General features: G+C 51.0%; 1 long non-coding RNA gene across 1 annotated transcript in view; it reads left to right on the forward strand.

Moving 5' to 3' along the window:
• The window catches only part of LOC116909719, a 16,993-nt gene extending 1,716 nt beyond the window's left edge, over positions 1–15,277 (forward strand). The window contains exon 2 of the long non-coding RNA XR_004389093.1: positions 14,031–15,277. This is a non-coding gene — a long non-coding RNA (uncharacterized LOC116909719). The remainder of the gene's footprint in view (positions 1–14,030) is intronic.
• The last annotated feature ends 6,463 nt before the right edge of the window (positions 15,278–21,740 follow it).

Below are 21,740 nucleotides of genomic sequence, written 5' to 3' on the forward strand. Positions count from 1 at the left end.
TTGAGGGGAGGCCCGGCCTGGGCATGAGCCATGCCTTGTCGCTGCCAGGGTCTTGCTCTCCAAGACCATATTGCCAGACAGGAGGAGGAAGCCTGGCAGGCGGGCACTTTTGGCTACTCCGTAAGGTCCGTAAAGGAAGCCCTGGGTCCAGAGGGAAGAGACCTATCCCAGTAGTTGTGGCTACCACTGCAAAGCCCTCCAGAGCTCATAGATGCCTTTTGCCCAAGAACTGGGCCCAGTGCTTCTGGGTGGCCACCAGCAACGAGCTACCCCTGAACTGCTTTGCTCACTTCCTCCCGGGCAGAGCATCCACATCTGTAAAGTGGGGATGGTAAGACGCATCCTGCCTATTGGCTCGGTGTGTGTGTGTGTGTGCGTGTGTGTGTGTGTGTGTGTGTGTGTGTGTGTGTGTGTGTGGTGTGTGTGAGGCCTGCTGAGATCACCCAGCCTGTGACAAGGCTTGGGAGTGGCTAAGGACCACCCAGATGGAGGATGCAGAACCAGGGTGCTTATGGTGATTAGCAGTCAATTTAGCAAGGCCTGAGGTCTGGGCTCCCTGGGAGGGTGGCTTTACAGGCACCCACCTGGGGCTTAAGGGCTTCTTTACCTCCCACAGCTGATAAGTCAGGTGGGTGTGATTTGTCTGAGCCTAGGCAGGAGCAGCCAGTCTGCCATTGGATCCTCTCTTCCCCTTCTTCAGGAGCTGGGCAGTGGGAGAAACAGATCCCAGGACTCTCACCCGTGAGCGGTTCTTAAGAGACCCTGTAGATCTCACAGGGAGATTAGCGTGACCATGTCCCTCTCTTGGGCCGCACCGTTATTGGGGTGCTGTTTCCGAGTGAGTTGCTCCTGCCCTGGGAACTGACCCAGTGTGTCGCCTTCTCACCTTCGAGGAAGGCAGAGCCACCCAGGAGCATCAGATTTTATCCCTTACATGCCTAGGAAGTGCTCCGTAAATAACCATCAGATGTAGGGGGAAAGTCAGATTCTCAACATTTCCCTTTTCCTGGTTTATTTTACTATGCAGGGATCCCACGACCATTGAAGGGAGAGAGCTGGCAGGGAAGGGAGCACCCCTTGTAGGGAGCACCCCTTGTAGGGAGCACCCCTTGTAGGGAGCACCCCTTGTAGGGAGGACCCCTTGTAGGGAGCACCCCTTGTAGGGAGCACTCCTTGTAGGGAGGACCCCTTGTAGAGAGGACCCCTTGTAGGGAGCACCCCTTGTAAGAAACACGCATCACAGTAGAGTTCACTTTGTTTGGGGTAGCTTGGCTACGGTCCTTGCTCTCATAAAATCAGGTTTTGGCCATTTGCATCTCCCAGCCAGATCACAGCATTCTTAAAGTCTTCCCTGAGAGGTTCCCTCCACTTGAGCAGTTTGATGATGGGGGAAGTTTTGCCATTCCTGAAGCTACACACTCAGGTTGGCAACTGCGGTTGGATGAGGAAAATGGGGGCGGAGGAGGGGGGGCTTTGGTTGTGTAGCTTAGTGCTAGAGTACCTGCCAGCATGCGCAAGGCCCTGGGTTCTATCCCCAGCATTAAAACTAGAAAACTCACCAGGGAGCTGGATGGAGATCAGAGCTGTAAGCCAGCTATAGTATTTGAGCACTGCCCCCCATGCAAACCCCAAAGTGGAGGCCAACAGTTCAGTGGGTGAAGGTACTTGGCTCGAGGCCTGCTTATCTGAGGTCTGTGCCTAGAGCCCACACGGTGGGAAGAGAGAACCAGCTCCTGCAAGCTGCTCTCTGACCTCTCCCATGTGTGCACCCACCCCTCCCCCAAACATAACAATGTATTCTCAAAACCCACATCTGCCTTGGACCTCAGACATGATCCTACTTGGGAAAGGAGTTTGTGCTGATGCAGACAGTTAAGGATCTTGAGATGAGCTCATCCTGAATTTTGAGTGACTCTCACCTCCAATGGCCAGTCCTTAGAGGGGGGGCAAAGAAACAAGATGCAGAGGGATGGAGGCAAAGGCTGGACAGGAGCATCTGGATGCAGAGGGAAGTCAGGCACCACCCTTGAGACAAGTTTTTGACACACAGTAGCAGAAGCAGCTTTATTAAGACCATGCCCTGCTCTTACCATGCCCAGCTTTTGTCAGTGGTCGCGTAAGATTCTTGTGGTTAGTATTTCACTGTAGGACTGTCACGGCGCTATTGTTGTTGTACTCCGATGCTTCTGACGTGCACGCATTTCTCTCGCTGTGGGATAAGGCTGTGCACACAAGTCCTTGTGTGGAGGACTTTTTCTTAACTGTGTTAATTTCCTGGGCTGATGTAGCACATCCCACATACACTGGGTCATTTAAAACAATGCATCTCTTAAAATCAAGGAGGTCATCGGTCTGAAATGAGACCTCTGGGACTAGGGGTGTGGCTCAGTGGTAGACTTCGGATTGCATGAAGAAGACCCTGGGTTGTGTCCCTCCGCACGGCGAGGGTGCTGAGGGAGAGCAGGGTTGGGTAGGGGGAGATGAAGCGTCTCAGGGAGTAGGGCCTTGAAAGCTAAGACCAAGTTGCCTGTTGAAGACAGCGCTGCTCTCTCACGGAAGATGGAGGGAGAACTGTCTGTAGCATCTGGTGATGGTTAGCATTTACACCACCCAATCTTCTGTTTTTCTGGTCACTCTGTCTCTCTCCAGGGTCAAACCTTCTCTGCCTCACTCCTACAAGGACACTTAAGATCCCATCTGGGGCCTAGGTCCATACTCCAGGTTAAGCACATCTCGAAACCTTCCACTCAACTTAGCCTTCCACGTAAGATACTACTTGGAAGTTCCAGGGGTCAGAACATTGACTGCCTTGCTTCGTTTTACAGGGGTAGCTAGAACTTGTCAAGTTTAGCACCATATCCGTGACCGTGTTCACACTGTAAATTCCCACAGTGGGCATGGAGGGTGCAGGGTGTATCCTGGCATGTATACATGTATAAGACCTATTCTTTTAAGTACACCTTTGTGTGTGTGTCTTTGTGTGTGTGTGTGTGTGTGTGTGTGTGTACACGCATGCTGTCCCTTTAAGAGCATTCCCAGCTCTCCTAGGAGTGAGATTCATTGGAGGGGGCTGCCCCAGATTGAGATTCCCATTACAGGAGTCATTTAAAGTTCCCCTCTAGGAAGCTCGGGGCTAATGAGATAATTCCTATTAGGAGAGGAAGGAAATGAAGGTAGCCCGACGTCCTTTCTGTCTCTAATTTATGTGATTCACGGAAACCTCCCCCCTCCTCCCTCCTGGGCCTCCCTCCTTCGGTCCCTCCTTCAGCTGCCCCTTTGAATTCTGGTTCCCCTGTCCACCCTCTTCTGCCAGCCAGGGCTCTGGTTGCCAACAAGTCCTGGCGTGCCAGGCAACCTGGGAAGACTGCTTTCCAGACTTGGCATCTGGGCTCTGTTCTTGGCAGCACTGCCAGATCATGTCTCTTCAGCCCTCTCCTCCTCCTCCTCCTCCTCCTCCTCCTCCTCCTCCTCCTCCTCCTCCTCCTCCTCCTCCTCCTCCTCCTCTTCCTCCTCCTCCTCCTCCTCCTCCTCCTCCTCCTCCTCCTCCTCCCCTCCCTCCCTCCCTCCCTCGTGCCTCACCGAACCTGCCCACCACAGTCCTGCCCCACAGGGACCCGAGAAGGGGGGAAGCTGCAGGAGAACCCAGATAATTCTGAGAGGAGAGAGAAGCCAGAGCTGTGGCTATTTTGTCCCTTGCCCTCTTTCCCTGTCTCCCTGCCTGGACTTTTAAGGGGAGGCTCTGAGGAGGGGGGGGGGAGCAAAGGAGAGAGAAGGGAAGGGAGAGGTTCTGTTTTTCTCTGTTTCGTCAGACCACAAGGGTGAAAACCCAGTTTGATCTTTCCTTGGAGGACTGCAGTGTCACCCAAGCGTCACGAGTTTAACATTCAGATTCCGCCCTGGGTGACATCTGGAGGCTGGAGAGGAGGAAGAGTCAGGGGGGGGGGGAGTCCTATCTCATCCGCCATGGCGCTGTAGACCGCCACTCCTTCTGTTTATTTGATGCCCTCCTCTCTCGCTCAGGCATGCTGGGGACAAGGGTAACCACCCATGTGTCCTCTGCTCCGTAGGGTCTCAAGCACCCAGAAGTAGCATGGCTGTTTCTCACCCTTGAATTACTCTCTTTCCTGTCTTCTTCATCCCCAGGGAAGCCATATGGTGGAGTCTTCCGAGTCAGGGCTAGGAGCCAGCGTGGCTCTGGCCCTGGGGACAGTCCAGCAGCCCTGATGTGCAGTGTGGGTGGCCTGTTCTGTGAACTCCTGCCTGGCCTTGCCTCTGAGAGCCCAGCTGCAGTCTAGGGGAGAAGTGGCCCCATCGTGAACAAAGAACGCAGAGGCCCAACTTCTCTTGTCATCAGGGCTTGGATGCCACAAGGCCATGTGGGGCTGGAAACGAGACAGAGCAGCAGAGCCTTGTGGGGACAGTTTCCATTCGGGTTGGCTCACCCTAGCTCTGAAGGCTGCGGGTTTTCTAGTGTGGGAGGGGGCCACTGGAGACAGAAGCAAGGTGCAAGGGCAGGGTGTCCAACCGGAAGGGGCTGGAGTGCCTACTTAGCATGCAGGAGTCCTTGGTTTGATCCCCAGCGTGGCAAAAGGAAAAACAAAAACAAAAGCAAAAACGAAAACAAAAAGAAGCAAACAAAGGGAAACCCTGTGCATTTCGATGGTTGGTAAAGTTCAGGTTGGGTGTTGGGTATGCCTTAGCTGATTTAGAAAAATGGTTTCTATCGTAGCTGAGCTTTGTCATTTGCACTTTTTTGGGAATGGCCAAGGGCACACGAAAGCAGGACATCGGAGCGTGGTCTGCATGCTAACAGCAAGTGTAGCAATTAAAGACAAGAAGGAAGAAAAAGATCGGTGTAGGACAGATCTGATTCATTTACCCGTAGCGCAGGCACGATCTGAGAACAGAAAGGACGGTGAAAGGGGCTCCATGTCCATCCTTGGATTTGCACGGAGTCATTTAGAAATAGACTGTCCCTCAGGAGAGAGTGAAGGGCCTCAGTCCTCACGCAGTGGCTGCCCCTGGTCTCCTTTGCTTAGGGATGTGATAAAGAGAGACTAAGCTGTTCAGGATCCAGATCCTGCAAGCGACCCCTCCAGGACTTGAGTCTGGATCTGAGTGATTACGCTCAGGTGTCTCTAGTGAGATCTACGCCTAAAGGGTTTTCCTACCAGGAGGAAAGCGACCACGCTCCGAGTCCTTTCCATACTTGTAGGATAGCTCCTTCGTGTTGCTGGTAACCTGGTTAGCGCATTCGCACGTCCACTGCGCATCATCTGCTCATCTGCCTACCCGCCCACTCACTGTCCATCTGTCCATCCACCCATCGTGTACATGATCATCCATGTATTCACTATTTACCCATCATCTGCCCATCCACCCACATAACCATTCACAATCATCTATCCATCCATGATCACCTATCCATCCACCCATCTATCTGTCCTCTCATCCACCTACCTATCCATCAACCCATCCACCAATTACCTGGCTATCCACTCATCTATCCATTCACCCATCTATCCATCTATTCAACTACCTACCACCCACCCACTTACCCAGCCACCCATTTATCTATCATCTACTTAGCCACACTCATCTGTCCATCCATCCATCCACCCATCCATCTATCCATCCATCCATCCATCTACCTACACCGATCCACCCACCCACCCATCCATCCATCCATCCATCCATCCATTCCCATCCATCCATCCATCCACCCATCCATCCACCCACCCATCCATCCACCCATCCATTCATCCATCCATCCACCCATTCATCCATCCATCCATCCTATCCATCCATCCATCCACCCACCCATCCATCATTCATCACCCACCCATGTGCCCACTCATCCACTGACCCATCCACCCACCCATCCTTTTCACTGCAGACAATAATCTTGGCACTCTCAAGAGAAAGATGACCTGGCTGCCCCTGCTTGTCTACAGCTAGCAGTTAACAGCTGACAGACCTGGATAAACAGAGAACACAGCGATCCCGTCCCAGTGAGAGACACAGTAGATGAAGACACTCCGAGAGTCTGGGTGTGGGGGTCTTATTATCTCCGGAGTCCATCTTTAGGAACAGTCCACTGGGGGGATCAATAAGGGACCCGGGTCGGCAGGTTCGGAAGGGTCTTTGATCTACCTACAAGTTAATGCTTTCCAGCGGTGAACCGCAAAGCAGCCACACCCGGTCCTGAGATAACAGGCCGGGTGCGATCACAAACTAGCCGCCTCTGATAGCGCCGGGGGTTTTATTGAGGTCTGGTTCCTCACCCAATGGGAGCACATCCGGCAGCATCAAAGGGAGCAGGCGTCACCTTGTGCAAAGAATCCTGGGCCCTCAGGTGTGTGCGTGTCAGGAAGGGTACATGTGTGGTTGTGTGTGCATAAGCGGCCCCGTGGCAATTATCATTCTGTAGGCCAGAGGCCAGGAGCCCCAAAAGGGGCTTTGACAAGTTACCAATTCCACTTCCTCTTCAGGTTGGCTCAGCTCCTAAGATTTCCTTTCGCTGGTCAGGTTGCGTCTTGAAGACGAGGGTTACCCTCCTTTAGTTCTGTCCCTGCCTCTATGTCCCAAACACACTCGATGCAACTGTAGTGGAGAGGTGAGGTGGGTGCTCAGTCAGGGTAAAACCTTGCAAGCTTACCCTCCGTGACTCTCTGGGATTTAGCTTCTCTGCTGGCTTTGGCCTGACCTCAGAGATACAAGTCTCCCCCAGGATAATGGAAGAAGCTGGTTGGGATGGCCATCAGCAGACTGTGTTCCTCTGTGGTAATGGGTGACCTGACGGTGCCATGGCCCTGATGGAGGGCTCCTTTCCTGCTCCCTCAGGAAGAGCCTGGTGGCCTGATGCTCTTTCAGGATGCTGCGTATCATGAATCGGTCTCCGGAGACCAGAGCAGAGAAACACCACAATACAAACAGCACATCTGGAAGCTTTCTCAGGCTTTTTTTAAAAAATGTGTTTGCAGGAGTTAGGACATTTGCACAGACAGGAGGGATCCTCCAATCCTCGTCGAATGGGAGAGGTATTCTGGATGGAATGGAGTGAGAGTAGGGGCATGGAGAGACAGTGTTGGGGAGCAGCGAAGTCCTTGACCCCGAGAGTTCCCTGTTGCACAGAGTTACCTGTTAGAAGTTCCTAGGAACAGCCAGGGTCTGGGATAGGCTTGGGCTGGGACCTGGACTCTAACCCCTGGCCTCTTGGGTTCTGCCGGACCAGAGCAGCTGTGTTTCTTCCTCCTTATCCCACGCAGCTGTAAGAGAGCCACATGGTAGAAGGTGGGACCCTCAGCAAAGGACAGCGTAGGTAGGCAGAGGCAAGTCCTGTGCGCTGCAGCCTCCTGGAGAAACCCTGGCTTTCTCTGTGGACTTTATGAGTTTATACCTCGTCCCTTCCCCACCTGGACTACTAGGTGGGGCCTAGTTTCCTACTAGGTTAGGCAGGAAATAGGGAAGTCATCCATTCCAGTCCTGCCTGATATGGTGGGTACACTTGAGACTAGCAGAAATGTTAGCTGCTGTTTCCTTCCTCCTCCCTCCCTCCCTCCCTCCTCCTCCCCTCCCTCCAATCCCCCTCCCTCTCCCTCCTCCTCCCCTCCCACCCTCCCTCCTCCCTTCCCTCCCTCCCAACCTCCCTCCCTCCTCCCAACCTCCCTCCCTCCCTCCTCCTGTTCTTTTGTTTGTTTTTGTTTTTTTGAGACAGGGTCTCACTCTGTCTACCTGACTGGCCTAGAACTCTCTATGTAGACCAGGCTAGACTCTTAACTCACCGATCCTCCTGCCTCCACCTCCAGAGTGCTGGTATTAAAGGTGTGCACCATTCCAGCCAGCTCCTGCTCATGCCTGTCTTCCTCCTCTCTTCCTTTTCCTTCTTCTCCTTACTTCCTCTTCTCTTCCACCTCCTTCCTTTCTTCTTCTTCCCTTCCCCACACCCTACACTTCCCCTGGCATCCTGGACTTCATGATTCTGACTCGAGCCAAGTGAAATAAAAGGTTGGCCTTCCAAGCTAACATGTCTACTGATGGTGTCCGTGCCCGCGTCCTATTTGTGCACCGTTCCTAGGAGATACAACCTCACAGCAGACCTCCACGTCCTCTGACTCCTGTGGTCTTTTCACCCATTCTTACAGGACGGTTCCTGAGCCTTCGATGCAGGGATCGGGTTGATCTGTGTGCTTGGGGGCCAGGCTTCCCATGAGCCTGTTGATCTCTGAACCGTACCCAGCTGTGGATTTCTGGATACATTTACAGTCAAGAGGAGATGCTTTGGTGGGGAGTGAGAACTGTACTTCTCTGTAGATAGAAGGGAAACCTCAGTGTCCCACCCCAGGGTACAGGCAGATTATGATTCCTGAGAGAGGGAGAATGAGTCTCTCCCAGGGACAAGTCTCCTAACTGGTTATTCAGTATGAAGTGGTCAGCCCTGAAAAAGTATACACACAACAAAGATGGCTGCCTCTGACTCTGCCAATCTGTCTCTCTGTCTCTGTCTCTGTTTCTCTCTCTCTCTCTCTCTCTCTCTCTCTCTCTCTCTCTCTCTGTGTGTGTGTGTGTGTGTGTGTGTGTGTGTAAAATAATTTTAAAAGGGAAGTAGAAGTGGGGAGAACATGGGAAGGGTTGGAGGAAGGAAAGGCAAAGAGGAAATGATTAATTACATTTTAATTAAAAAGTATATTAAATTTAAAAATAAAAGCTGGCTCAGCGTTCCATGATTGGGAATGAAGCGATGAACGGCGTGGATGTCTCTGCAGGAGACACACACACCTTTGGACTGAATCCTTCCGTTTCAGGGGTCAGAACATCGGCTTATCCAACTGTCTCCTTGACTCCCTCTCGCTTGTTCCAGTCGTTCATAGACTCATGGTCCAGCTTCTCCTCTGCCTGCTTGGGTTCATGTCTCCGGTTCAAGGCTAGCCACTGGAAAGGAACTCACCTCCTGCCTCTAAGTTTGCCTGCGTGGCTCTTACTGGGACTCTGTATTCACAGAAGCTGGAGCTTTGAGCAGTTATTCATGGGAGAGACCAAAAGGGTGTCCTTAGGGGAAATGGGCTGACCCAGCTGCCAGGAATGCCACCCTATCTGTCCACAGGAATACCTGCTCTCAAGCTGCTCAAAGGCTGCCCAACCCTCTCGGTACAGCTTTGCCTCGGGAGCACCTGCGTGTGTGTTCCCCATCAGCCCCACTCAGCACCTCTGTGAAGCCTGAAGCAGGTCCCCCAGGGCCCGTGCCAGCTGCAGAGGTGCTGAGCAAGGCACACACTGGGTCCACCCGGGCAGCTTGGGCTCTGTAGGTTCCTCCCCCATCCATATTGACTTTATGAGGCTTGGCAAGCCCTGGCCATCGGAAGTTTGAGAAGTTTCCCAGGGGACTTCAATGTGTATCTAGGGTCAAGAAAGAACCGAGGGCTGGGGAGGGAGGTGGCTCCCCTGGGTTAAACACTTGCAACAGAAGCACGAGGACTTGAGTTCTAATCTCCAAACCCAATAAAGCTGGGCATGGGTCTGTGAAGTGTGCATCTGCCATCCCAATGTTCCCACTGCAAAGTGAGTGGTGGAAACAGGAAATCCCCTGAACGCTTGTAAGCCGGCTAGTGTGGCATACACAGGGACAAAAACCAGGAGAGCCTGCCTCCAACTAGGTGGAAGGCCTGGACTGAGGCTGGGGTAGTCCTCTGACCTCCATAAACATGTGCTGCTCCAGCCAAGGACTTGGGTTTTGTTTCTCCTCCTCCTCCTCCTCTTCCTCCTCCTCCTCCTCCTCTTCCTCCCCCTTCGCCTCTTCCTCCTCCTCTTCCTCCTTCTCCTCTTCTTCCTCCTCCTCCTCCTCTTCCTCCTCCTCCCCCTGCTCCTCCGCTTCTACATCTTTTAGTTCTTCTTTTCCTCCTCTTCCTTCTTTTTAATAAAGGAGTTAGATACATGGTTCAGCGTTTAAGAACACATGCTACTCTTATGTCCCGAATGAAATTCCCACCACACACATTAGGTAACTTACGTTGCCCCTTAACTCCAGGGGATCAAGCACACTCTTCTGGCTTTCAAGGGCACTATATGTGCTACACACACACACACACACACACACACACACACACACACACACAGAAAGGGGGGAGGGAGGGAGGGAGGGAGGGAGAGAGAGACAGAGAGAGACAGAGACAGAGAGAGACAGAGAGAATGAATACATCTTTCAAAATACAATTGAACAAGCAAAGGAAAGGAAGCTGAAGAACCATGGGAACGTCTGTCAGCTGTATCCAGTGCTACTGTCCCCACCCTCTGCTCGATTCAGATGACAGTGTCTGAGACGCTTCCTAACGTCCCTCTGGGATGTGGGTGCTTATTACAGAGCCCAGGAACACCACTGAATCGCAGAGTGCATAGGAGAGTGAAGCCTGTCACCGGTGGAGCACAGTTCTCACACTGGGGAGCATGTTGGATCACTGGAGGGTTAGTTAAAATGTGCCCTGCACGGGCCACGGTGCGGCTTGGTACGCAGAACGCTTGTGCCACCGATGCAAAGTCCTGGGTTCCATCCCTACACTCCAGGGTGGGACTGTAAGATTTGCATCTCTAACCAGTTCCCGTGTGATTATGAAGCTGTTGGTCCAGGTCTATGGGTGGAGAAATCCACTATCGTGATTACTAGAAAACGCTATGACAGAGAATTAAGAAGAGAAGTACTTTCCTCTTACATAACAGAAACCATGAAGGAAACGTTCCCTGCCAATCAGGCATCACTGGAGTGGCCAGGATCCAGCCCTGCCCCCAGCCCGTTTCCTTCTTTTAACCATTGGAGGATGTGAGCGTCTCTAGGAGACCAATAGGGCTGCTGGAGCACCATCCATCCTGTCCTTATTAAAACAGAGCAAGGTAAAGATGGATTGGCTTCAAGCCCCTTTAGGGCAGCCTGCCCTAAAGTACCCCCAGGGTTTTGCTTGCATCTCACTGGTCAGCTCTTACATTGCTATGCCTCGCTGCACAGGGGTCCAAATAAATAAATAAATAAATAAACAAACAAACAATAAAAAGTAAGTCAGAGTTCTATCAACAAATAGAGAGGGATAGGTTATTGAGAATGGAAAGAAGTTATTGAGGATGGCAAGGAGCCGTCATCTGCCGTGTATTATCTCATTTAATCCAGAGAGCTTTGCAAAGTAGATGATGTTATCTTTATTTTGCAAATGACAAAACTAAGTCCTCCCCCCCCCCCGCAAGATTAAGCCACCTGGTCAAGTCCCAGCCAGCAAAATGCTGTCATTTAACCTCCTGCTGCTTCATAGCCTCCTTCCTGCCTCAGTTGCCCTCAGAGGCCTGTCTGTTTTTTTTTTTTTTTTTCTTTTCTTTTTTTTGAGCTGGGGACCCCAACCCAGGCCTTGCGCCCCAGGCAAGTGCTCTAACCACTGAGCTAAATCCCCAACCCCTGCCTGTCTGTTTCTTACTGAGCCTCCTCCCATGCTGGCTCGTCTGTTCGAAGGCTAAATCCTGCCCCGCTGCTAGGAGTGAATTTGACTCCCCTGTTACCTGTATCCTTACTCTGGTGCTCTCCTGGAGATACTTTGGGGATGATGTTTGAGTCCGGAGGTTGGCTCAGTGGTGTAAGGCTTGCCTGGCATATTTGAAGCTCCAGGGTCCAGGACTGTATGGTTAAAGATCTCTCTGGAAGAGTGGACAGACACAGCACAATCTGAGGCCAGTTTTAGTGTCCTACAGTGCTGAGGGAGGATCCCCTGCCTTCACTGCTCCGTCCTCAGGATGCCCTAGCTGAGCCATGCTGTCCTCTCCATTCCCACACCTCCCTGTGCCCCATCCCCTGCCTCTGTTTGTGACCATAGGGGATGATGTGGAGGGCTGAACCTGACCATCCAGGACCATCTCCTGTCTCAGGATGCTGACATCACCCTGTCCACCAGCTTTTTGCCATGCAAAGTTAACAGGGACCCGAGGGAGAGCATCTTTCAATGCCTTCATTTTTCTTTTTTCCTTTCCACTGAATGCTTCAACCTGTACATAGACTAGATGGATACTCTGCGTATGCATGGAAGTTTTTAAAAGAGGCCAGAAGCCGGGAAGACTCAGGAAGCAGAGACGGGAAGATGGTGTAAAGTTCAAGGCTAGCCTGTACTTCAGAGTGGGAGACGGTGTCTCAAAACCGGACAACGAATCAATAAAAGAGGCCAGAGATGAGGGCCAAGGCAAGGCCATGCGGTGTACAGCTTGTCTACTGCATCGTAGCAACGAATAGAAAGTCGGTCTAGAGCAAGGGCCAGGGAAGAGGGCCTTGGATGCGACGCTTCCGCCTTGGTAGAGTGGCTTCGCTTCGCCCTTGGAGCCGTACCGTGGGGAGAAGCATTCCCGGCAGATACTGTAGTTTTCTGCACAGCAAGCTTCATCAACCTTGGCTGCCATTCCCGGCGACCTTTCAGCTCCCAGCCTTCTTTCTAAATCCCCCGCGTCCCTTTCCCTGTCTCTTTCTCCAGGCTGGCAGAGGTAAAGGCGGTAGGAACAGTTTGGTGAGGGCAGCGGGGGCGGGGGTAGAACTTTCTCATGCCCTAGCCCCACTTCCTCCCCACCCTGTCCCCCCCACACCCTCCCCTTGTCTAGTTCTGCCCTTTGAGGGTGATAGTCTGGGGCCTTGTGTGTTTTGCTTCGGATTTTGTTTTGTAAATTCCTCATGGCAGTCCCTCTGCGCGCAGAGTCCGGTTGCTGTCAGTTGCGCGCCCCGTTGCTGAGCAACAGGAAGGAAGCTCTGTCACTGCCAATTAATTTGCCAGCTGCGGGGCCTGTCTCCCAGGGGAAAAAAAAGCTCGTGGGGCTCTAGGAGACAGGCCCAAGGCTGGTGCTGGAGGGGAGAAGGAAAGTATAACGAACGCAGAGAACTTTGGGGTTACTTGGTGTGATTTATGTCCGAATGTGATGGCGTGTGTGTGTGTGTGTGTGTGTGTGTGAGAGAGAGAGAGAGAGAGAGAGAGAGAGAGCCGAGAGAGAGAGAGAGAGAGAGAGACAGGCGGGATGAAATGTACCTACCTGACTTGGGGGCCACTGGAAGAACTCATTTTTTTTTTAATTTGTGATTCTGCAGTTGAGACTGTCCCCTTCCTCAGCTATCCCGCCATGAAACCTCTTGAGGTATTTTCTCACCACTCAGCCCCAGGCCGTGCGCCCCTCATCCCAGTTACCACTGGGCATTGTGGTGGCTGCCTCACCCTGCCTAGAAGACATTTCCCAAAGGCTGAGCTCCTAGAATCCAAATCCTATGGGCACTCTGTTGATGCCCTGGCTTTTGCTTGTCCAAGGAGGCCTTGATCATGAGACACTCCGGCTCTGCCACGGCCTACAAGGATGGTGCTTTTCTGACTGGTTTATTGTTGGATTGAGCATCTCTCCCCTCAAGGTACATGATGACCGCTGAAGCTGAGAACCATATAGCAGCCCCCTTCATAGGCCAATGCCGTCTCCTGTGGCCTGGCAAAGTCAGCACTGACGTGGGCACTCCCCTCAGGCGTTTCCGCTCAGCGATGTGGATGGTGACGCGAGGGAAGGCTCTTTGAGGAGTGTGAGTCCGCCCTCACCTGTTTGCCCTCAGACTGGGGCGTGTTCTGTGCCATCCTCTGAGGGACCCCTGTCCGTTCTGAGTCAGTGATTCTACAGACTGGGTGTATGGAGTCTGCTGTAGTCATTTTACCGAGAACCAGAGCTCGCCGTTCTGGGGACATGGATGTACGTACGTGTGTGTGTGTGTGTGTGTGTGTGTGTGAACTGTGTGGTGTGACCCCGCCACACTCATCCGTCAGCTCTGCATGTGGCACTAAGATGTATGTACCGGGCTTCTTGGGGATGCTCCAGTGTGCAAGGAGTTCCCCAGAGCCAGGCATAAGCCTCTTTCTCCAGCTCCTTGACTAAAATTCTGACCTGTGTTCAGGCAGCACTAATGAGAATCCTGTGGAATGACGTCGGAAGAGCATGCTGTTGTGGAAGGAGTGTATGTCAGCATCTAACTCTTGCTGTCTTTTGGTCCACAGGCCTAGAAGGAGGCTAACTAAAGGCTGTTCCGGCTCACCTAATATGCTGCTCACCCGGAACTCTGTGGAACCATGGAAAATATGCCCCGGCTCTCCTATCAGGAATCAGCTGAGATCTGGCTGCCTCTTGTGAGACTAGAGCCCTGGATTCAATTGAAGAACATTATGTTGGAGAGTAGAGAAACTTCTAGACTGTGAAGACATTTGGGAAGGAATAGTCTGTTTCGACTTGAATGAAGAAAGACATGGGGAAGGCTTGCCAGCCCAGCTCATCTACTGTCTGGTAGCAAACAAGTCCTCTGTTGCCACTACCTAGGACAGTCTTCCCCGCTCTGCCCCCGTCCGGGTTCCGCACCCTTCCCTGCCTCACCCTGCCTCCTGTGCCCACCTCGCCTCTGGACCCAGAGATTCTTCTTGTTTGCTCTGTCCTCCCTCCAGCAGGATATGGGGTGAATAGTTAACTACACTCGGGTTGAATGAGATCTTGATTTTTTTACTTCTGTTCCCCGGAAAGAGGTCAGTCTCTGTGCATGGCACCCGGCCTGGAAGCAGCACAAGACTCCAGAGTGATCCAAGATCCGCCCTGATGGTCCTGTGGGCCCCTTGGAGGTCAGCGCTGAGGAGCAGCCAGCGCTGGAGCACACGCAGGTGTGCGTTTGCATAGGCAGAGGTGAGCCCACTGCTCGATCCATCTTCTGTTGGCACAAATGCAAGGAGCCATGAAGACTCCCTTCCGAGGTTGCAGTAGGAGATCAACGTATCCAGAGGCTTCATGACCAAGCAGCTAATTCTGTTGGTGGTGCCCCCAAGGGCCTCTTTCCTCTACTCTGTGATGATGACACACACAGCCGTCGGGAACTGGAGCCTTCTCAATTCCATCGTCTATGGCCCCCCATTTGCGTAGTTGGAAATCCTTCCTGATCATCCCTTGATTCCCCCTTCTTGACTACACTCAAAGATGTTTGAGCTCTTCTGTTTGCAAAATGGATGGACAGTTTGTTTACATAAAACAATCCAAGCTTCCTCGTGCTGTATCTGGTGTATTTGTAAGGCTCTTCGGTGACTTTAAAATGGAGTGTTGACTTTGGCCTCTTAGATTCTCCATGGTGGAATCGAGAATACCTCTTGAAGATTTTCAGTGCCGCTAAAATGTTAAGAAGGCTTGCAGACATCCCCTTCCTCCCTCTTCCCCCACCTCCTCCTTTCCTAAGCAGCTTCTGTTGTATAAATCCCTTCATTTAAACCCCTCTGTGGATGTTGTCGTTTCTAAAGTGACAGTGGATAAGATGACAGGAGTGGATGGAAGGGCTGCCCAGGTGGCCTGCTATGGAGTCCCTTACTTAGACACAGCAGCCATAGTGATAGCAGGGACGGTAGGATCCAGACCATCGGGCCCCAGAAATATCATCAGAAACAACGTTTCTAATGCCCACATTCAGTGCTCTGAATATCATCAGAAACAATGTTTCTAATGCCCACATTCCGCGCTCTGTAGAGCCGGGAAACCCAGTCATCCCAGCAGCTCAGGACAAGGGATTTCTCCAGACAAAAGATTTTGTGGGGTCTGAATCTGCTGCAGACTGGAGAAAACTGTCATAATTGGTCATCCTAGTAAGTGAAGCTGTGATCATATCTCTCTCGCTGCTGCAGCAAGAGGAAGCTTCTAGATAGCTTTGCCGTTCTCCAATTAGAGCGGTGCGTCTGGTCTCTGATCGGCCACAGGACAGCCTCCAAGTAGACAGGACCATCTGCCCCGTCCTGACCAAATCTATTATCTAGGGTTGTCATGTTTTGAAAACAGTCTTAGGCGTGATGGGCCAGTTGAGACTATGTCCTTGTGGCAGAAATGCAAATGAACGGACATTGCTCTATGACAGCCCTATCTATGTAGGTGACACTTACCTCTTATTAAAAATGAAGTTGTCCTTGAGGAAGCAGCCCCATAGCCACCAGGATAGTATAGGATACACCACACTCAGGTTCGTGTGTGTGTGTGTGTGTGTGTGTGTGTGTGTGTGTGTGTGTGCACCTGTGCAAACATGTGCTGTGCAGAATAAACGAAGATCAAAAATTTACATCTTTGCTAGACAGAGACAAAGAGCCGAAATCTTGGGGACAATGTCTGGAAAGCAAGGGACTTGGCTAGGAGACTTCCTGGAAGTCCTTTGAACTGTAGCATTTATTTAAAATATCAAGGGCATGTCAAGTGGGGACAAGTGTGTACTTTCTTTCTAAAGTCCTGCCTGATAACCTTTGGGTTCCACTCAGCGAGCGTTGAGTGGGACCTCCCAGCTCACTCCTACCTTCTCAGTCACCAGCATCAGGGTGTGGGTGGGACTTTAGTGGGGGTGGGGAAGGGAGGAGCCATGCCAATCCAATTCGGGGTGTTCATGACAGGTAAGAACAATTGAAAGGTAAATTACAGGTTCCCCCGAAGCTTAGAAGAGCCAAGTTTTCAGGATCACCTGGCACCTGCAGTTGTCGCTGCCTGTCAGGGGATTCCGCCCCCACCCCACCAAGTCCCTCTGCTGAAAGCTGGGCACGAGGGTTCATCACGCTGGAGTAGGGGCCTCCCACTAATCCTGCTTGCTCATCTTGTGTTGCCTGGCCACAGGGAGGTAATTATACACTCGGGTAGAGAGGAGCACCCAGGAATCCAGGGATTTGGGCATCATTCTTGAGAACCCCCATGCACCGGGAAAAATGCTAGCCTATATCCTTTCCTTTGGATGCTGTCTTTGAAAAGATGAACATGGGATTGGGGAGTTGGCTCAATCGAGAGAGTGCTTCTGGACCAGTGTGTGGTGGTGTACGTTTATAAACCCAGTGCTTGGGAAGACAGATCCCTGGAGTTCACTGCTCAGCCAGCCTGGCCTACTTGGCAAGTGCCAGGCTGATGAGAGATCCTTTCTTGAACACTAAAGGGGCTGGAGGGGTAGCTCAGTAGTTAGGAGTGCTCAGTGCTCTTGCAAAGAACCAGAGTTCAGTTCCCAGCACCCACACTGGGTATCTTAGAGCTGTCTGTAACTTCAGCTCCAAGGGATCTCACACCCTTTTCTGACCTCTTCAGGTACTTACATACACATACAGATACAGACACAATCGTATATATGTACACACACACACACACACACACACAGACACACACACAGAGAGAGAGAGAGACAGAGAGAGAGACAGAGAGAGACAGAGAGACAGAGAGAGAGACAGAGAGACAGAGAGAGAAGGTTGGGTAACTCTTGAGGAACAACATGCGAGGTTGTTTTTTGATCTCTGCTTGCACATGTATGTGCCCTCTTGAGAACTCATACACACATACATGCATGCAACATTCACTCAAAGGTGGTCATGTTTCAGCTGCTCCCTTCATGTACCCCACCTTCATTCTTTGGTCCTAGAAGGAGCTTTGCTATTGAGACAAAGGCAGCCTTCTTGCCCTTCCTTCCCAGCCACATTTCTGTCAGTTTAAATGACGCCATCAGCCAAGGTGGTTTAAACTCTCCGCAGTTTTCTGCATCAACCCAGCTCACACAATTATCTGGACCAGATGATCATCCAGACCCGGGAGGTAGCCTTTGGTCAAGAGGGCGTTGCAATCGAAGGCTGAACAGTCTACAGCACGAAGGTGGAAAGAAAAGGAGAGAGATTCAGACTGCTTCCTGTGGCCAGGATTGCCAGTTCCCCGAAGAGAGATTTTGGGCCGATGTAAATCACAGGGCAGGGAAACAGGAGAACTGAGATTTTGATGCCAGTCACCCCCCCCCCTTTTTTAGCTCCTTGCATTTACCATGGTGTGGCTGGGCACAGCTGCCTAGGATCCAGATTGCTGTCATATCTGAAGCCATCAGTTTTCTAGAAGTTGATGTCTTAAACATCTGCTGGTTTGGGTTTTCCCATTAGCTCTTGTCTATGGGAGGACAGAAATCACCTGATCCACCTCCTAACGACTCCAACCTCAGTTATGATCATGACTACATTTCAAATTCACTCCACATTCTTGGGATCTTATGGGATAGTTGAACTCGACGGTGACTCACAACCACACTCCGGTTCTCAAATGGCCCTGGGAACCTTTCTATAGAGATAGGAGTGTCGAATTGTTAAAGCTGGGAGGATGTTCTTTACGGTGAAGCTTGGCCTCCTGTACAGGAGACTGCAGTTTGAGGAACAAAGGGAGACTTTGGAAATGACCACTGACTGTGGGTAAGACTCTTAAAGCTAGGCTTGTGGAAAGCGGTGGCAAGCCTAAAGAGGTCCCTGGGCCTGTGGTAGGTTGTAGAGTCGTCTGGAGACCTGAGGTCTACTCCTTGGCTTCCAGTAGCCCAAGGTCACATGCTAATCATTCCTCCCTGCCTTTGAGCTCAGTTTTCTCAGGCGTGCATTGGAGCATGAGAGTAAAGAAGACGATTTCGTGTCAGGTTGATTGCCCTGCTCGCCCTGTTCACCCTGCTCGCCCTGGCTGGTGTCTTAACTGTTTCCTGATAGGTAGCTCATTGTCCCTTTAGCCATACAAGCGAGATTTAGGGCTGTCCCATCCTGGGATGGCCATCACCAAAGAACACTTCAAAGATGTTTGCAAATGTTGTCAGTTGCACTGAGCATGAGTTTGTTGAAGGGACAGGCAAATAGACAGTCGGTGACAGGAGTGCCCAGGCCATTCACCCCTGGGTGACTGTTAAGGCAAGGGGCGGGGAGACTCTGCCTGCCATTTTGACCAATAAGTAAAAATGGGGACCTCGGCGTGGTTCAAACCATAGAGGATTTATTAGTTTGCTTAGTGAAGGGCAAATATTAAGTCTGAAGTCGACCCATCCTGGGTCCTGCCTTTTGACTTTTGTGTGCTGCCAGGAGCCGATATGCTCCAAGTTATTAAGTTCTCTTTAGGGTTTTCGTTTTTTTTTTAATTCTTAAACATTGCTTTCTGTCTCCCTCTTTTCTTCCTCCCTTCACCTATCCTTTCCACCTCCTATCCTTTCTAGAAACTGGAGGCGGAAGACTCTGCCACCATTGCAGATTTCTCTGTAGCAAGGGCTCTGGCTGGCCTGGGGTCGAGCTGAGCTGCCTATTTGGGCTGGTCTTGGGAAGTGAGCTCACTAGGTTGTCTGGTGGACTCCCTGGACTTCAGAGTGCTAATAGGCAAGGGATGTGTTCCTCATTAAACTTAGAATGAACACAGCGGCAAGCGTTAGGAAGCCTGGACCACGGCTATTCTAAGTCATAACCTCACTGTCCTAGGGTACAATACCTGCATACCATGCATGGCAGGGGGCTTCGGCAGACATGTTGAGAGAGATACTACTTAAGGGGGGTGGGTCCACAGGACAAGACTAGCAGAACAGAGGGCTAAAGAGTCTACTTAACTTCCAAGAACCAGTGGAAGGTGAAGAGTCCCACTGTAAGGTCCTGAAGCGGTGGGGTGCTCAGGTTTCCTGTGGGGGTACAGTACTCCAGGGCACACTGCTCTACATCACACTCTCAGTGTTGCTGTCCAGGTCTGCCCCAGGAGACCATCCGGGAATGTCCGTCTTATTTCTTAGCCCTGGGCATTACAGTTCCCCATCCATTGCTCATGCCCTATTGTTGGGAATGATTTGGAACTGCTTCATGACGAAAGTTGATCTCGTATTCCAGTAATGAGCTTTTATTGAATGGGGCGTGTTGGCTCTCCATAGCTTTAGCAAATACCAGAGATAATCGACGTTTAAAGAGAAAAGGTTTATTTTGGCTCGTGGTTTTGGAGATTCCGGTCAGAGCCATTACTTGGGGACAAACGTGAAACGGCAGCAAGCGGCAGAGCAAATCCACCCATTTCACGGTTAGATAGAGAAGGAGGGTCCTGAATCCCAAGTCTCCCTAAGCTTCCTTCCCCAGTAGCATGAGGGCTTTTTAGAGGTCTGAGCCTTTAGCACATAAGCCTTTTGTGTGTGTGTGTGTGTATGGGTGAGTGGGTGTTCCAGGTTCAAACTGTAGCCTACATGAGATTTCAAATCTTTTGCTCACCTTCATGGTGAAGTCTTGTTTTGAAGGATAGATGGTAGGTACCAGGGAAACCCTATGGGTTTATCAAAGCTTGTCTGAAATGTTTCCTTTTCTGGGAAGCCCTCTTTGATTTCTCCTTCCCTCTGAATCAGTTAGAGCAGCCCCCGTGGGTATTTTATGTAGCATGTTGTAACATGTATATACATATATACTACATGTATACATACATGTGTACATAGACACGGGTCTCTCCTCCAGTGACCATACATTAGTATCTCAACTATATTTAGGTTGAATTATTCTGAGTGTCTCCTCCTACCTCTTCTGTTAGAATAAGAAGCCAGTTATTCCTTATGGATTGAAAGTTGACCCCCTAATTGCCCAGTGGTGTTTAGCCCTCAGGACAGGTGCTCTGATGGGCCCCTCACAGCTTCTCTCTGGTCATTGGAAGACTACAGGCGTCCATTGCCTCGTCTAAGCCTTACAGGCCGGTGTTGGGGCTCGGCAGCAGGGCCACTGACCTGGCAAACGAACAAACAAGATGTGAAGTTGACTTTCCCTGTTTGCAGTCTGTCACCGCGCGGAGTGTCACATCTGCCTGCTCTTTGTTTGCCTCCTGATAATCAATAAAGTGTTATCAGAACAACAGAGAAAATATGTGAGCTTGACTGTTTGCTTTCCATGAGGAAAGCTGGATGTGGCTGGGGTTTCCCGGCCTATCTGCAAAGCCAGGCTCATGGTTAAGGTGGATGTAAGTTCGAAGATTTAGATCAAGAGGCCGGGGTATATGGTTCCTTTAATGAAGTGTTTACCACACAAACATGAGCACCGTCCCAGTGCTGGGGAGACAGAGATGAGAGTATCCCAGGGGGCTACCTCGTCAAGCCAATCTCCCTGAATTGGTAAGCTCTAGGTTCAGTGAGAGAACCCGGTCACAAATACTAAGTGAGAAGGATTGAGGAAGACACCCTGGCCATAGCATACATGTATTCTCACATATATGTGTACATACCATATATCCATATGTCTATACATATATAAACATACCATATATGCCAATAAGATTTAAGCCAAACTTCTAGAGTTTGATGTGGTCTAGTGGGGAGAAATTGAGGAAAACAAACAACATGTGTACATAGACACGGGTCTCTCCTCCAGTGACCATACATTAGTATCTCAACTATATTTAGGTTGAATTATTCTGAGTGTCAACAACAACAACAACAATCACATCTAAGTGTTTTCTGCTCTTAGGGTCTTCTGTATAATGAGATTGAACAAGCTACACAGGTAAAAGTCAGTCCTGTTTGTCAAATCAACTCCTAAGCATTCCCAGAGAATCTGGGCAGATGCCCCTTATCCTATACTCGAACATGTATTTCCTAGTACATGGTTGCAGGCAGAGAACTTGGGTATTGTTCACTGGATTGTCTCCAGGGGTGTTGCACGTAGACTCCAGGACCCACCCCCTGGGGTCAAAAACCTGTATAGAGATGCCACTCAAGGGTCAGCAGTCCCAGAGAGGAAGCATCTCTGAGACGTGCTGTCCCACCTCTCCCTTGGGAAGGTAGGCACAACAGAGGGGAGAAGAGACAGAGGCAACAACAGATGCTTCACTTCTTTATGGAAAGAGAATCTCCAATGTTCATCCCTTCTGACCTCTTGCAGACGCGGCAGGAGTCTGAACAAAGATGATGTCCCCTGCAAACCAGAGTCACCAGAGGTGGCTTT

The sequence above is a fragment of the Rattus rattus genome, chromosome 9 (genome assembly GCF_011064425.1).
Source record: "Rattus rattus isolate New Zealand chromosome 9, Rrattus_CSIRO_v1, whole genome shotgun sequence".
In the NCBI taxonomy this organism is placed as follows: Eukaryota; Metazoa; Chordata; class Mammalia; order Rodentia; family Muridae; genus Rattus; species Rattus rattus.